Here is a 16,448-nt window from a genome sequence, read left to right as displayed (position 1 = left end):
GGATTCTTCAAGAAAGGTGTCAAAGAAGACATAAAATTTCGTAAAAGGCTGTTTTTAAATTAGCCATAAACGGTTAATCGGCCCACGCTTATTTCATCGTTCCAAGTGTGCCATTTTTATGTAATAAACACAAAATAAATAATACTCAAAATTTGGAGAAATTTGATCAAAGAACGACCGTATTGTGTTAATTATTCTTAAAGGATTTCTCAACAGCTTGCTATCCTCGATACGAAATAGAATACAAAGCAGACAAATATTTTTAAGAACGAAAACTATCTTTAATTAAAAAAAGATAATCTCCAAATATTGTCGGAACACGATTATAAGCTACAAGGTTAATAATCGTTGCTGCAGTCAAGTACAATTAATGGGTCATGTTGTATTTCCTGCCTAACGATGTTTTGTTGCTTTTAAATGTTCAGTTTTATATATATATATATATATATACATTTTTTTTTTTACTTTCTCCTACTTATTACTCAACGAAAAGTAGCAAAGTTGGCTCGAACGTTCTCCGACGGGCTTTAAAAAAGGATCATTGCGCAAGGGCTTAGCCTAACCAGTCTTTTATCTTTGGAAAGAGGATATTCTATCAACTCAGAAACAGAAAGCACAAAAGAATCGACGTGATTTAGAAATGTGTATTTATATTTTGCTCACAAGACAAGAATGAAAACAAAAAAAGCTCGGTACATTTTATGACAAAGAACATTTTTTTTAAAGAAGTGCACCAATAACGGTACTTTTTGGTCCTAAAATCCTTGAAGTGCCTGCAATGCCGGGAACAACCCGAACAATACTTCCGCAAACCTTCACACGATTACCCCACCTGGTATGCAAAAATTCTAAAATTCTTCCAAATTCTGACATTCACCAAAACAACTCCTACCTATATACTGTATATCTTTATACTATTTCGCTAATACTTATGTACCTTATACACTAAAGTATACATGATTTGTATTAGATGTGAGCGATCGCTAAGTCAAGTCGAAAAATGATCAATCTTCAACAATCTTCAGTTGTGAAGGAAGTGGATTTTTTTTTTCAAAATGCCAAAAGTCAGTCGACAGATAAAATTAATCATGTCTTTGATTGATTCTTACAAGTGAAAAATTGTACGATGAAATAGGAGAATACAAATTAAATGACATAAATCTCTACCCTACTTAACCGAAGACAAATATCTGAAATAACCAGATAAGAAGGGAGATGGAATAACTGGTTCCTGAATCCATTATTTGGATATTTATTGCTGCATAAACATAATTACAGTTAGTTGATGAGTTTAAAAAACTGCTAAATTGGCGAAGGAAGAGGTCAGAGGAGTTTTTGTATCCTTTAAAAAACTGCCAAATTGGCTTGGTAGGAGCTCAGAGGAGTTTTTAACTTTTAAAAACTGCGAAATTGGCTAAGCGGGAGCTCAGAAGAGTTATTTTATCCTTCTCAAATGGATAAAAACCGGCTTCTAGAAACGATTTAAAAAAACTGCCAAATTGGCAGAAGAAGAGCTCAGAGGTTTTTATCCTTAAAAAAACTGGAAAATTGGCCAAGGAGAAGCTCAGAGGTATTTTTATCCTTAAAAAACTGCCAATTTGGCTAAATTGGAGCTCAGAAGAGTTCATTTTGTAAAAACTGCCAAATTGGCTAAGGAGAAGCTCAGAGGAGTTCATTAAAAAAACAAGGGGAAGAACTCAGAAAAGTTTTTCATCTTTCTTAAAAAGATAAAAACCATCTATAAAATGCCTTCTAGAAAGGATTAAAAAACTGCCAAATTCTGACCTGCTAGCTTACCCAATTAAGCAAATTTTTATCCTTTATAGAAAAAATTCTGTTTTTGAAAATAGATAAAAAAAAACTTATTAAGGATTTTTTTCCTTTAAAAAACGTCCAATTTGGTTAAGGAGGAGCTCAGAGGAATTTTTATCCTTAAAAAACTGCCAAATTGCCAAAGGAGGAGATCAGAGGAGTTAATTTTTTTAAAAACTACACATTGGCAAATAGGGCCTCAGAGGAATTTTTTATCCTTAAAAAACTGCCAAATTGCCAAAGGAGGGGATCAGAGGAGTTAATTTTTTAAAAACTACACATTGGCAAATAGGGGCCTCAGAGGAATTTTTATCCGTAAAAAAACTGCCAAATTGGTTAAGGAATAGCTGAGAGGAGTTCATTTAAAAAATTTAAAAAAAACAGCAAAATTCGCTGAGGAAGAACTCTGAGGAGTTTTTCATCTTTCTAAAAAAGATAAAAACCACCTATAAAATGCCTTCTAGAAAGGATTAAAAAAACGTCCAAATTGGCTAAGGAGGAGCTCAGGGGAGATTTTTATCCTTAAAAAACTGCCAAATTGACAAAGGAGAAGATCAGAGAAAAAAACTACAAAATGGCAAATAGGGGCCTCAGCGGAATTTTTATCCTTAAAAAACTGCCAAATTGGTTATGGAAGAGCGCAGAGGAGTTCGTTTTTTAAAAACTGCCAAATTCTGCATAAACATAATTGCACTTAGTTGATGAGTTGATAGGTTCTGTAAGAATGTATACAGTCACAGTCAAATAGAGAATGAAGTTTAAGAGATTAATGAATAGACATCATTAAGATAAAGGGATTGAGTTTGTCATGCTTTTTTTGGTATTTAAAATCTTATCTTACTCTAACAAACATCGTGTTGTGTTTTTAACTGATTCTCATTCATTTATCATCATTAGGCAACTCCTTCTGACACTTCACAGCATGAATGTTAATAAATATTATCAGGTTTAAAAAAAGTTTTATTTTCCCGCTGCTGTGCTCAAAGACAATAGACTTGGCTATCGTTCTCAACAAGGCATTACACCCTTCCGTTATGTGGGACACGCCGAGCGACCTTTCTCTGCGCGAAGGACGCGGACGCTGGCTTTGGCCCAAAATGCGGTATCTGAGCGAGACGGGTTGGAGGACTTTTAAAATGATCACAAACTAAGTCGACCGGCTGTCGCTAATTGGCAAGGCAAAACTGTGAAGTTTCTTTGCTGGAGTTTTGCGAGGTGATGAACCCGTAGATAAGTCGGTTCCGATCCCCCTGGCCAGCCTTGATCCGTGGGCGGAGAAATATGCAAAAATTACGTAATAATATCGACCATACGAAGCAGGAGAGCCGAGATGAATGAATGATAGTTCAAGGAAGCCACAAAGAGAAAGAGCAACACGCGAAGGAAACTTCAAAAGCAAACTAGAAAATATAAAGCATGAACATAGAAAAGAATTCTTCGATACGCGCAGACTTCACTTATCCCCCAGTAAATATTAATTGTGAAATCACAGCTTTCTGGCGTGTATAATTATTCCCCCGACGTAAAACACCGCCTTGTGTTGAAAAACCGGTAACGGAAACGGTAGAGAAGATCAAGCTTATCGATTAAACTCTAATGGATGCACTGGTTAGAAATAGTGATTTTATACGGTGTTAAAGGTCGGTTTAGAACTTTTAAGTTACAGAAGGTTCTTTTCAAACGTCGAATGAAAAGGTAAAGTGCTGGTAATCACAAGTACTAAGTACTAAAGGTTGTAGCGATTAAACAAGTGCCAGTTGAACGACTGGTTTACGTGATGTCATGACTCACGTCCGTTCGACCTCCAACACCAAATCAGGAAACGGTAACATTTTACACGGCTCTACTTTTTCAATACAGCCCTTTACACGCACATCGATTCTCATTTTATTTTTTAAAAACCTGAAAAAGTAAGTTTTCTTTAATGCCTTACATTTGTTGGTGGAAGCTATAATTATTCCCCTTGCAAAAACATATAACCAACTTTCAAATCGGCAGATACTACTGAAATATAAATTTATACAGTGGAATGCTCTCAATGTAAACAGGAGAGAGAGAAAAACCCAAAAATAATTAAATTATAAATAATTTAATTTTTAACGTCCTGATTAACATTTGTTAACAGCGACCCTTTACAACGACAAAAACCTAACACTATACCCATAAATTGATATGTAAATAATACAATTTAATTTATAATACGTGAGAAAGCGTTAATTAATGAGAACCTGTCAATTACAACAATTGTAACCGTTATCTTAACTTTAATTAATTTTAATTTAATTATTTTTTAATATTATTAATAAACAATTATCTATTTAACTTCAGCCACCTAGACTTCGAAATTATCATTAAAATATTATATTAAAATTTTCAGCGCTTTTTGCAGTTTTATTTATTTCTCGTCTTGGTGGTAAGGGCTTTTCGAGATCATGTGACCTGCTGCTCAGCCAATTTGGCAGATTTTTATTCTTTATGGAAGAAAGTTTTCCTCTTTTTAAAAATGGATTAAAAAAAACTGCCAAATTGGCTATGGAGGGGCTCAGCGAAATTTTTACCCTTAAAAAACTGCAAAATTGAATGAGAAGGAGCTCAGAGGAGTTCATTTTTTAACAAACTGCCAAATTGGTTAAAGAGGAGCTCAGAGTTCTTTTTTTTTTAAACTGTCAAATTCACTGACGAAGAGCTCAAAGGAGTTCATTTAAAAAAAACACTGCCAAATTCGCTGAGAAAGAACTCAGAAAAGTTTTTCATCTTTTTTAAAAAGATAAAAACCATCTATAAAATGCCTTCTAGAAAGGATTAAAAAAACTGCCAAATTGACTGAGAAGGAACTCGAGAAGGCCACCCCAACACATACATGACAGTGATAAATGTGAAAAGTGCTGCGAAGTACGATAAAGCACAAATTCCAAATAAAATAAACAGCCAAAAAAGAGAAAAAGAACAGTGATCTATTTTGATTTTTTTTTCGTTTTTCATTTTATATGAGTGAAGACATTTGGGCATTTATTGATCAATTATTTGTGTTTGTCTCACAAAACTATATTATGAATAAATCAATGAAAATGTAAAACGAAAGAACATTTTCAGCCATCAAAAAGAAGGAAATTGTAAATTTATCCGCGATGATCTTTTATCTAGCGACAGTGATAGTGACACAAGTCTTAATTATGTTGTAATCTTATTGGTCTTATGGTTACATACAAATTGAAGGTATGTAGTTGTTATGTACCGCTAATTAAAATATTTTTGTTAAATATTTAAGTTTACGAAGTTCCTCTTTCTTCACGACAATCATCATTGATTTTTTAATGATGTGAATAATAATAGCAAAACCAAAGAAAAACAAACATCAGAAACAAAGACGATTCTCTACACTCATTTCACGCTATAAGAAAGATGAGAGCCGTAAACAATAATTGTGAGATTTCTTCTTGAGGCCTGCAGGGTGATGGACCTGTAGCTTGGTCGTCTCCGACCATTTCGGTACGCCTGTCCAAGGCCCGTGTGGCTGGGCCTGTCAATGTCTTCTGTTTGTCAACTCACCGTTGAATATGACGAAAAGCTGAAACGTCTCACAGGCCAAAAAGACCAGAAACGACCAAGCAAAATTACATCTGGGGTGAAAAACCTAAAATCGGCTATAGCCGAACGTACATAACTGTAACATTTACGATTGTACGTGTTATCTGCAAATGCCATAAAATGAATTCGGAATTTAAATACACCAAAAAGAGAAAGAAACTGAAATAAGTTTACAGAATGAAATTCTATTTAAGGTTACTGTCTGGAACAACAGTTTTTTTTACATCAAATTAACCTTTTTTTAATTTCAAATTAACCTTTTCTTTCAAGCATTAACAAAACTTAAGAGATTGTATGACATAAAAGCATGTAAAGTAAGCTTCCAAAATAATGGTACATATACAGTACAATAATATGTGTACTAAAATAATAGGACCCTTATAAGACCTTATGACAATAAATCATAATTAAATTTCATCATTTAAATCGGAATTTAATTCTATTATTAACTAAAGATTGTTTTAAATATAAAATAATTTGTCCCTTAAAAACCTTATGAAAATTAATTACAATTAATATTAAAAGTTATATATAGCTTGTTTTATATCAAATTAACTCTTTTTAAATTTCAAATTAACCCTCTTTAACTTCAAATTAACCTTTCTTAATTTAAAATTAACTCTTCTTAACTCTAAATTAACCTTTCTAATTTTTAAATTAACCCTTTCTTTAAAGCATTAAATAAACTTAAGAGATGGTATAGAATATATGCATGTAAAATAAAATATCTGTTTACACGCGAATTTGTGTAAAATATAAATTAAAAAGGCTCTTAGAAAATAACAGGAAAAATTAATTACAATTAAAATTTAAAATTATATAAAAATAAATGGCTAATTAATTAAATCATCTTTTTTAACATAAAAACCGTTCTTATATGACATACCACATGAAAATTAATTGCAATTAAAATTAAAAGTTATATTGAAATAAAGATTTCTTCTTTTAATTTGAAATTTTTTAAAATATAAAACTGGTTCTTATCTAAAAAGCCACATGAAAATATTAATTTCTTATTCAATTAATTAAGGTTTTAAGTTGAGATAAAAAAAGTCAGTGTCACGAGCGGGATTCGAACCCACGACCTTCGGCTTGATACGCCGCTACTCTACCACTTGAGCTTCTTGACTTCCCGCTCGTGACAATGAGTTTTGCTCAAGATCAAGTGGTAGAGTAGCAGCGTATCAAGCCGAAGGTCGTGGGTTCGAATCCCGCTCGTGACACTGATTTTTTATCTCAACTTAAAACCTTAATTAATTGAATGATATTAATTGGTCAAGCGGACCACGAACAATAGTGAATTCAATTTCTTATATTAATTCCAGATTTTTGTTCTAAATATAAAATAAATAAATGGTGTATAAAATTATTTTCTATTTCTATTTTATTTTTATTTATTATTGTATTATTATTGCATTTTATCTTATAAACATTTTAATTTTAATAATAATTCATTTTCATTGGACTTTCATTATTTTACATCTTAAAAATACGGAATTTACATGCTTATATGTATTTCGTAGCATCTTCGGACAATTACTTTTGGGCCAACGCCCGCTTATGTTGAAAAAGGTTGCACGATGTGTCCCATCTAATTGAATGATGTAACACCTTGGCTCTATATAGAGAGCGTGTAGGAATGCCATCCGATATGAAAAGTGTGATTGAGAACAGCGGCGACTATCCGGGTCCCATGTTAAGATGTTTGGAGGCAACAGGGTCGTTTCATTGCACATAGTTTTGTGTCCTTGGCGTATATTGAGAGCGAATATATTTAATGGCGTGAAAGTGTAGTTTGGCAGACTATTGATCCTCTTATTGCGGAATATTAAGTACGCCAACGACTCTCGATTGGATGTTATATTACAGGTGTAAAGGATAATGGAGGAATATCGAGTACTCCACCACCTTAATGAATGGTATGTAAATAAGAAAAATGTATTTAAAATTGAGTAAGAGTGTGAATGGGTTTGAATATGAAGCTGTTAACAGCACCCGGAGCCCAACCTGGGTGGCTGGAAGGATAAGACCGAGGTGGGTGATTCACTGCGAGAAGTGATAAGCTCGACTATGTACATACGTGTGCAGATTCGAGATAATATATAAATTTAAAAAAATCCATGCCCTAAGTTTTTAAGTTTTGGCTTTAAAATGAAAGGGTTAATTTTAAGTTAACAAAGTTTAATTTGAAAAATTATTTTGTATTTTTTCAAATATAGGTATTTTACTTTACATGCTAACATATCATACCATAACCTAAGTTTTTTAACAGTTTAAAGAAAGGGTTAATTTAAAGTTAAAAGAGTAATATATTTCGGAAAAGGGTTAATTGGAATTGGTAAAGGATAATTTGACGAACAAAAGCTATGCCATTAAAACTTTTGAAATAAACGAAAATAAATTCTCGCAATTTAAATTCCTTCTTGTACCCAAAGAAAAGAATTAGTGAGATGATACAGATAGAATTTACAGTTTAAAACTTTTAGTTATAGTTTAAAAATGAAGCATTCTTATATAGAATTTAAGCATTAAATTGTTAAGTCTCAAATTTACTCTACTTTGCTGTTTTCCTTTCAGTAATCTTGTTTATAATAGTGATCTTATAGAAAATGTTTGTAATGATGAAAATTACGTCAAATCTAAATAATTTTCAAAAACTAACAAGTTTAACGGAGTAAATTGTTTACCGAGTTCATGTAAGCCTCGCCTTGGAAAATGAACGATAAGAACCTAATTTCATATTCCCCACCTTGAGCAGATATCGATTACTGAGGAATTATCTTGAAGAAGCGGAACTGTTGTTTTATCAGTTTTAACGTTGTGAAACACTACTTTAGAGGAAAGCATTGTTCGACATGGGGGGTAATAATTTCGTTCTACGTCCATTTACCGAGGAAAATGCAAAGGGTAATTATTTCCGGAATGTCTCCAAACCGAAATTACCTTTTATTTTAGGGCATGACCCAAGACACTTCTGCACTTCCTCAAGTCGGGTTCGACTACAGATGTTGTGATCGATAAATAAACAGACCTTACCAAATATTTTCGTTACTGCTTCTAACGGGTGGTACACGTTGATTAACACGTCTGAACGATCGAAATCTATCTTCGATGCTGTCAGTAATAACAGTATAAACCCACATCTAAAGATGATGAAATACTTTAACAATGGAAAAAATGGCACAATTAACAATCTAATCGGACTTCGAAACTAAACCTATTCTAAAGGAGTTATTACTGTTGAAGTTTGGTTATTTTAATTCATCATGGTCTGTCTACCTCTCTAGGCAGATTAAGAAACCAGCTCACGACTGATGATAGCGAAATGACGAACATCACCACGCAGACCTCAGAAAAAAATCGACAAGTTTGATCAAATAACAGCATTGACTTTATGAATAGCTTTCCTTGTAATTTTGACAGGTTTTAATATTCCTAAGCATAGATTGTCTACGAGAATGAAAACAGCGTACTGCCACCTTCTGAATCCTAAAAACTGTAGTGCCTCCTATAAAGTTTCGCCGTTAAAAGAAAATAAATATTAAACGTGAGAAATGGCAATTAAAGGGCAAATAGAAGATAAGGTCAAGGCGTACGTAAGGAACGGGCGTCGTTCACTTAACAGAAACAATCCAAACCCCTGCGAGATTTTGAAAGGAAATAAATTACAAAATGTGTCCAGAGGAAGGAGGAAAGTCCTTAGAATTTTGGTTTCTTAACAGAGCTCTGCAGACTCAAAGGACATCTGAAAAAGATCCGCGGTAACCGACCCAAAGCAGAAGAAACCCGACACAATTTACTAATAGACCGTGGAGCTTCGTTTTTATACTAGCCAATATGTACGTATTGAATAAGGACTCTGAAATACAGCTTTTTCCATCAAACTAACTTTTTAAGTTCAAATTAACTTTTTTTTAAATTCGTATTAACCCTTTTTAATTTCTAATTAACCCTTTCTTTAAGCCAATAAAAAACCCACAAGATGGAGAGTATAAGCATTGATGCAGGGTGTTAATCTGCGAGTTGGTGATATGCTGAATTTCCTCCACTGCGCCATCTTCAGTGAGGAATCAGTGCCGTTTCAAATATAATAGTGTAAAGAAAAATTCCTGCATATATGCGATGAATTTCGTTTAAATATAAAATAATTGGGCTCATATAAGACAGTATGAAAATTAATGACAATTAAAATTAAAAGTTATATACAATTAACAATAAAAGCAAATGATTCTTCTATTGGAGTGTGTTTTAAGTGTAAATATTGGACTCTTATAAACTACCGACATGCACAACACTTAAAATTAAAAATTGTAGAAAATTAAATACAAAATAAAAAGGTTCTTTTTAATTTTAATTTTTTTTTTTTAATAAAAAATTGGTCCTTACCTAAAACACCACATGAACATTAATGACAATTAAAATTAAATTAAATGATCAATAAATGATTCTTCTATTAATTTCAGACTTTTTTAAATACATATTTTACAGACGAATTATTTTATATTTAACCAAACCCTGGAATGAATAGAATAATTTGTTGTTATTATTATTTTAATTATTATTATTAATTTTTAAGGGCGTTTTAACGGCTAAGGTCATTTCACGACCTAACATTTAAACCTTTTATATTAGTAAATTCATTAGAGTTTGTGGTCCGATTGACCGAATAACGTTTTTCAATTAATTGTAAGGTATTGGTTGAGATAAAAAAGTCAGTGTCACGAGCGGGATTCGAACCCACGACCCTCGGCGTTCATCTTAGGTTAGCTATATCCCTTCTGAGTGCTATAAAGCTCTGACTTCAAACATTCACGCTAAACTAATCTATCCTATTGCCATCCAATTTGTAACACCCATTTTAAATCATAAAATTTATTCCTGTTCTTTAATTAAAATTTCGAATTTTTGTTCCATAATTTAAACATTTCCCATATGCTTGTATGGCCAATAATAACAATGGAGTCAGACTAGCAACAGTCTCAGCATGGTTAGAGATGTTTTTTTGTTTGTTTTTTTTTTAATTGCGATTTTTGGCAATGTAGTTTATCACCCCGCAATTTGTATTTTCTTCTATTTCATTTTACCGTTCCGGCACCCTCGAAAATTCCTGAAAATAGAAATCTTGCACGCACAAAATTTCAAACACTAGCGGACAAACATTCAACGGTATAACAATTTGGGAAAAGTCCTAAACCTCATTATTAATTCCAATAAATTTAAGAAAGCTGAAAAGTGCTCTTCGAAAGGAACAATGGGGACCCAGGTACCTCCTTTAAATCACTGGAAAGGTTGAGCCTTTGCCTAAAGGGTTGCAAAGTGTGACAGTCCACCAAAATGTGTTTTACAGTCAGAATGATACGTTCTCCACTTTGCGTATATCAAGGACAAGTTTTAAGGTTTCTGCCTATTACGGATTAGCCTGATATGACCTATTCGCAATCTATATATTTTATATTTAACCAAACCCTGGAATGAATAGAATAATTTATTGTTATTATTTTTATTATTATTAATTTTTAAGGGCGTTTTAACGGCTAAGGTCATTTCACGCCCTAACATTTAAACATTTTATCTTAGTAAATTCATTAAGAGTTCGTGGTCCGATTGACCGAATAACGTTTTTCAATTAATTAATCTTTATGTAAGATATTGGTTGAGATAAAAAGTCACTGTCACGAGCGGGATTCGAACCCACGACCGTCGGCGTCCATCTTAGGTTAGCTATATCCCTTCTGAGTACTATAAAGCTCTGACTTCAAACATTCACTCTAAACTAATCTATCCTATTGCCATCCAAAGCTTTAATTTATCATTTTAAAATTCTCAATTTATATAAATCATAAAATTTATTCCTGTTCTTTACTTAAATGTGTAGAGATTAGTGACCGTTAATCGATAGTTATTCAGATATCGTGAAACCACACCCCACCGCATCTCACGATATCTGAATAACTATCTTTACTTAAAATTTCGAATTTTTGTTCCATAATTTAAACATTTCCCATAGGCTTGTATTCTATTATTACGGATTAGCCTGATATGACCTATTCGCAATCTAGAGAGAATCACAAGTTCTTGTGAAAAACCTTGCGCAGTGGGCATCGTAATCAATGAAGTTCTACTGAGATGCGATTATTGCTAGTTGAAAACTATAACCACAAGTTCTTGTCTCTCAAGTTCCTCAATTGGCCATTTACGTACAGCTGGCATAATTTCTTTCATACTATCTCGACAGACATTCCATCTTGCCGCCCACTTTCGTTTGATGTTTTTAACATAAACGACTATATCATCTGGGCGGAGATTCTTTGTGGATGGTTTACAGCATTCCTTGCCTGTTTATCAGTTTTTTTCATTTCCAGAAATGCTGACATGACTAGGAACCCAAACGACTACCACATGCTTGTTAAGTGCTTTGATTTCATAGAGGTATTTGTGAATTTCTAAGATGTATAAAATTTGTCGTTATATTTAATTTTATGTAACTTTTAATTATAATTGTAATTAATTTTCATGTGATATTTGAAGAGCCCAATTATTTTATATTCCAAAAAAATAGCAAATATACGGGATACTTAATATGGATATATTTCATATCATCTAAGATTTTTTAACGCTTTAAAGAAAGGGTTAATTTGAAATTAAAAGTGGTTAATCTAAAGTTAAAAACGGTTAATTTGACAGAAAATATCAATAAATCAACATTGAACATTTAATCAACCAATCAGGCAAGCAGCAGAAATTCAGCAGCTTTCAAAATCTAAAATATATATTAAAGAAAGAAATAGATGAGCTGTTTTGAACGAATCGAAATTATACTATTTGTAATTTACATGTTATAAGTATGTTCTAGAAAATGGATTCAATAGGATTTAATTACTAATCACATAGCAAAGCTAGGAAACGATTGCCTTCTGAATAAATCAAAGTGTTGAAATAGTGGCCATCCCCCTCGTTAAAGATAATTAATTACAAATCTTTTCACGCCTTTGTGGAAAGTTATTACAAACAAAGCATTGACCTAGAAAAAATTTGTTTCACAATAATTTCCTTTGTAATTTATCAATCGAAAGTGTCACCAAAATAAACCGCTTAATGAATAATTAAAGCAAAAGTTTACAAACCAACACATTCATTATGAAACATTGTGATGAGGTCAAATAACAGAGTAACCGCTGTAAACGGCGAATAACATAAACGCGTCTGAAAGACAAAACCAGCGAGGAATGGCGGATCCGGAACATGCCCATCAAACTCATGTTTCACAACTTCATTTTTCAAGTTCGCAATTCTTTTTAACGTTTTCATTAATACTCTTAAAAATTCGAGAATATTCACAGAGTTCGATATCTTCTATGGGTCAGCGATATGCGAAGAACCACGTAACGTTACTGAATGGGACACGGATGACCCAAAAAGTGGATAGGCCCATCGGATTTTCCCTCCAGGAGTCTACAATCCAGAAAAATATTTGATTTACAAGGAATTAAAAAGGAGGGACGTGTTGGATGTTGTCGTCTTTGAAAAACAGGAGCACGTCGACTTAAAGCACAGATTGGACTAGAATTGCTTAAGTAATCAGAATTGTTTGGAATTTTAAACATCATAATTTATAACCGATAGCCCGATGTCCCTCGCCTTTCTAAACAATCTATCAACAGACCTTCCCGAGGAAACTAGAAAAATAATTCACCAGCTTCGGAAAGTTGTGTTTTGGGCAGTTCGATTTAATTTACGAACGCAAATAAAACATTAACACCTATCAATACATTATAAAAGGGGGTCTGTGGCCGCAACGGTAGGCGTTGACACGGCGCTCATCCGTAAGATAAAGGTCCCGGGTTCGAATCCAACGGCACTGCATTCGTACCCGACATACTTACAAATGGGCTTTTTTTTTCAAAAACACCGGCACCCTGAGGGTTTATAAGACCTCTGCTGTTACGAACCCTCGTAAAAACAAAATAATAATAATTAAAAAAATAAATAAAAATAAAAATTATAAACTTGTCTCAGGCCCTCAATGGCCATGGAAGTAAATAGAACCTATCTACACCGTTTAAGAATTATACGAAGTACAAATTTGGAATTCATCATGGCACTTCCCCAAAACTAGAACTATCTTATTTAGAGGGATTCAGTCATTGAGGCAGATGATTAAATTTAATTCGCAATGCAACATCGAGAGTTTATGTTTGGCCGGCAAATGTAACATTAAATTTTTTAAATTAATTTCTAATTATTTGAGAGTTTTCTAAAATTTATCATACGAGTTAAAACAAGAAAATTCAGTTTAACGTAAATTTTTATTGTAAATGTACAATAATTATGTATAAAAGGTTTTTAGCCATTTTAGTATCTTGTAAACTTAATGTAAACTATGTATTGGAGCATGTTTAAATAAATGGAAATTAAAAATTTAAAAAATAAAACGTTGTTGCTCGGCGTTTTAGCCCGGTCGAGCCACATTTATGATTGGCTAGAATAGCAGATCGATTTACTATAACGGTATTTTGTTTTTTGACAAGTGATCAACATCCAGGGTGATACGTGATACGACTGTGCAAAGTGTAGATTTATTACAATTCAAAATATAATTTATCCCGTGAAGTAATTTTACTACGCCTGGAACGAACGTTTTCACCGGCAATTTATGTTCGTGTCGTCTCCAAGACTGGATTGCTGGATTGAACATTTCCTTCCTTTAAAATGTTCCAGTGTAAAAACAATAAATTCGTGCGTCTATTTTCTCTTGCGGAAGTTGTAAATGTTTTTGTTAATATCTCCTGGACGGAACCTGACTTGTTATTTTTACGAAAGGAAGAATGACGGACAATGGACACGTACACCACATCAAGGCAAAGGCAGAGTTCTAAGATAGAAATAGAAAGTGAATTATTCTGAACAGACCGGATATTCCTACGTTATAGAAGATTTAAATTTAAACATTTAAACCCGCCTTTATATTTTTAAGTAGTGAGGCATATTTTACTAATCATTTTTCCTTTCAATTTAAAGAATTTTTCTTCAACTAAGACTTAAACTAACAACTCCAGGATTTTCTACTAGAATATTTCCAGCCAAAATGTCTAGCTGATTTCATTGATTATTTTATCCCTACTGAACTCTAAAAAAAAAGGCCATTATGTTCAAACATTCTCCAATTGGGGCTCAATCATTATTAGATCAATAAAAAATAAAAACTAGACAAGAAATTGATAAATGTTCCCTTATTTACGAAAATGTACGAGCTTAATATTGTATAGAACATGTCTGACAAAGTAAAAACACAAGTTCCTGATGAAGGCACAGTTTGTTACGCTTATTTGGTTGGAATTTGTGTACTGTTACTGTTTATTGTTCTTTTAATGTTCCATTGTCCTTCATCAAAGGTTGTGTTGTGTATGTTGCCATTAGTAAACAATACACGTTAATATTGTGAAACTGGTTTTATTTTTTCATCTTACCTTACAGCTTATCCCACAAAAGACAATTTTAAGAGAAATTATATTTCAAAAAGCTGAAAATAACACTTGTGCATATATTCAATTGAGCTGTGTCGACAGAAAATACATAAACAGAAAAAGATTGAGAGAAGCACATAGATATACATACTTTCAGATAGTTAGGAAACCTATAAAAGTAAGCTCTAAGTCTGGAATAGACTAAGCTCTGAAATAACTGGTAACTCCGACATTCAAGTACGACGGAAACAAAATAGTTGATAAAGTAGTAACAAAGCATGTCAGGTCTATCTAAGTAGGAAGACAAAAGGCTTCGTCAGGGAGGAACCTGTTACTTAGGAAACCTGTAAAAATAAGCTCTAAGTCTGGAATACACTAAGCTCTGAAATAACTGGTAACCCCGATATTACGAGCACGAGGTTAATTAAATATTGGGTTGTCCGGAAAATAATGCAGGATTTTAAGTTTTCATTTAAAAAAATCTATATAAAATATTCTGTTTACGTTTACAGGATTACTCATTTGTATGAATGTCAACACTTATTAATCCTCTTCCAAATGATATTGTTTGTTTACCTCTGTAGCATTCCGCTACTTGGAAATAATTCAGTCATCCTTATAATGTCAAAGCGAGAATTTCGTACGATTTTCTTTTACGAGTTTAAACTCGGCCGAAGCGGAGCCCAAACGGCTAGAAACATTAACCAAGTCTGGGGCGAGGGTTGTGTTAATGAGTGCACTGTGCAAAGGTGGTTTAAAAAATTTCGGGAGGGAGATTTCAGCCTTGAAGATGAAGAAGGTCGTGGAAGGCCTTCCTCTCTTAATGATGATGTTCTGCGATCAGTGGTGGAAGAAAACCCCAAAACAACTGTTCGAGAACTTGCAGAGCAACTCAAAGTCAGTAAAACGACCGTCGCTGACCACCTCAAGGCGATTGGAAAAGTGAAAAAACTCGAAAATTGGGTTCCACACTCATTAAACGATCGCCAAAAAAATCAGCGCTTTGATGTTTGTGCATCACTTCTTTGTCGAAACAAAAATGACCCATTTCTGGCCAGAATTGTTACATGTGACGAAAAGTGGATTCTGGACAGTGGCTCGACAAAGGAGAAGCTCCAATACATTTTCCAAAGCCCCCAACTCATCAAAAAAAGGTAATGGTTACGGTATGGTGGGCTTCATTTGGTTTAATACACTACAGCTTCTTAAATCCTGGCGAAACCATCAATGCTGAATCATACTGTAACCAAATTAATACCATGCATCAGAAATTGGCAGTAATGAAGCCCTCTTTGGTCAATCGGAAAGGGCCCATTTTGTTGCATGACAACGCTCGACCACATGTGTCACGTGTAACGTCACAAAAATTATTGGAGCTTGGCTATGAAACTTTGCCTCACCCACCCTACTCTCCGGACCTCTCGCCTACTGACTACCATTTTTTTAGACACCTGGACCACTACTTACAACACATAATATTCAAAAATCAAACGGAACTGGAAAATGCATTTATTGACTTTATCAATTCTAAAAATTCTGAATTCTACTCAGACGGAATTAATAAGTTACCAACACGTTGGGAGA

The 16,448-nt window shown here is 33.4% G+C and overlaps 1 protein-coding gene and 1 pseudogene across 2 annotated transcripts in view; one reads left to right on the top strand and one right to left on the bottom strand.

Moving 5' to 3' along the window:
• LOC106668248 overlaps positions 1-16,448 on the bottom strand; it is an 85,196-nt gene that overhangs the window by 44,167 nt on the left and 24,581 nt on the right. The gene's annotated exons all lie outside the window — the stretch shown is intronic.
• LOC112126157 lies at positions 11,484-11,635 on the top strand (annotated as a pseudogene).

The sequence above is a fragment of the Cimex lectularius genome, unplaced genomic scaffold (assembly GCF_000648675.2).
Source record: "Cimex lectularius strain Harlan isolate CLEC.00 unplaced genomic scaffold, Clec_2.1 scaffold71, whole genome shotgun sequence".
Classification (NCBI taxonomy): Eukaryota; Metazoa; Arthropoda; class Insecta; order Hemiptera; family Cimicidae; genus Cimex; species Cimex lectularius.
This window is presented reverse-complemented; position numbering and strand designations above follow the sequence as displayed.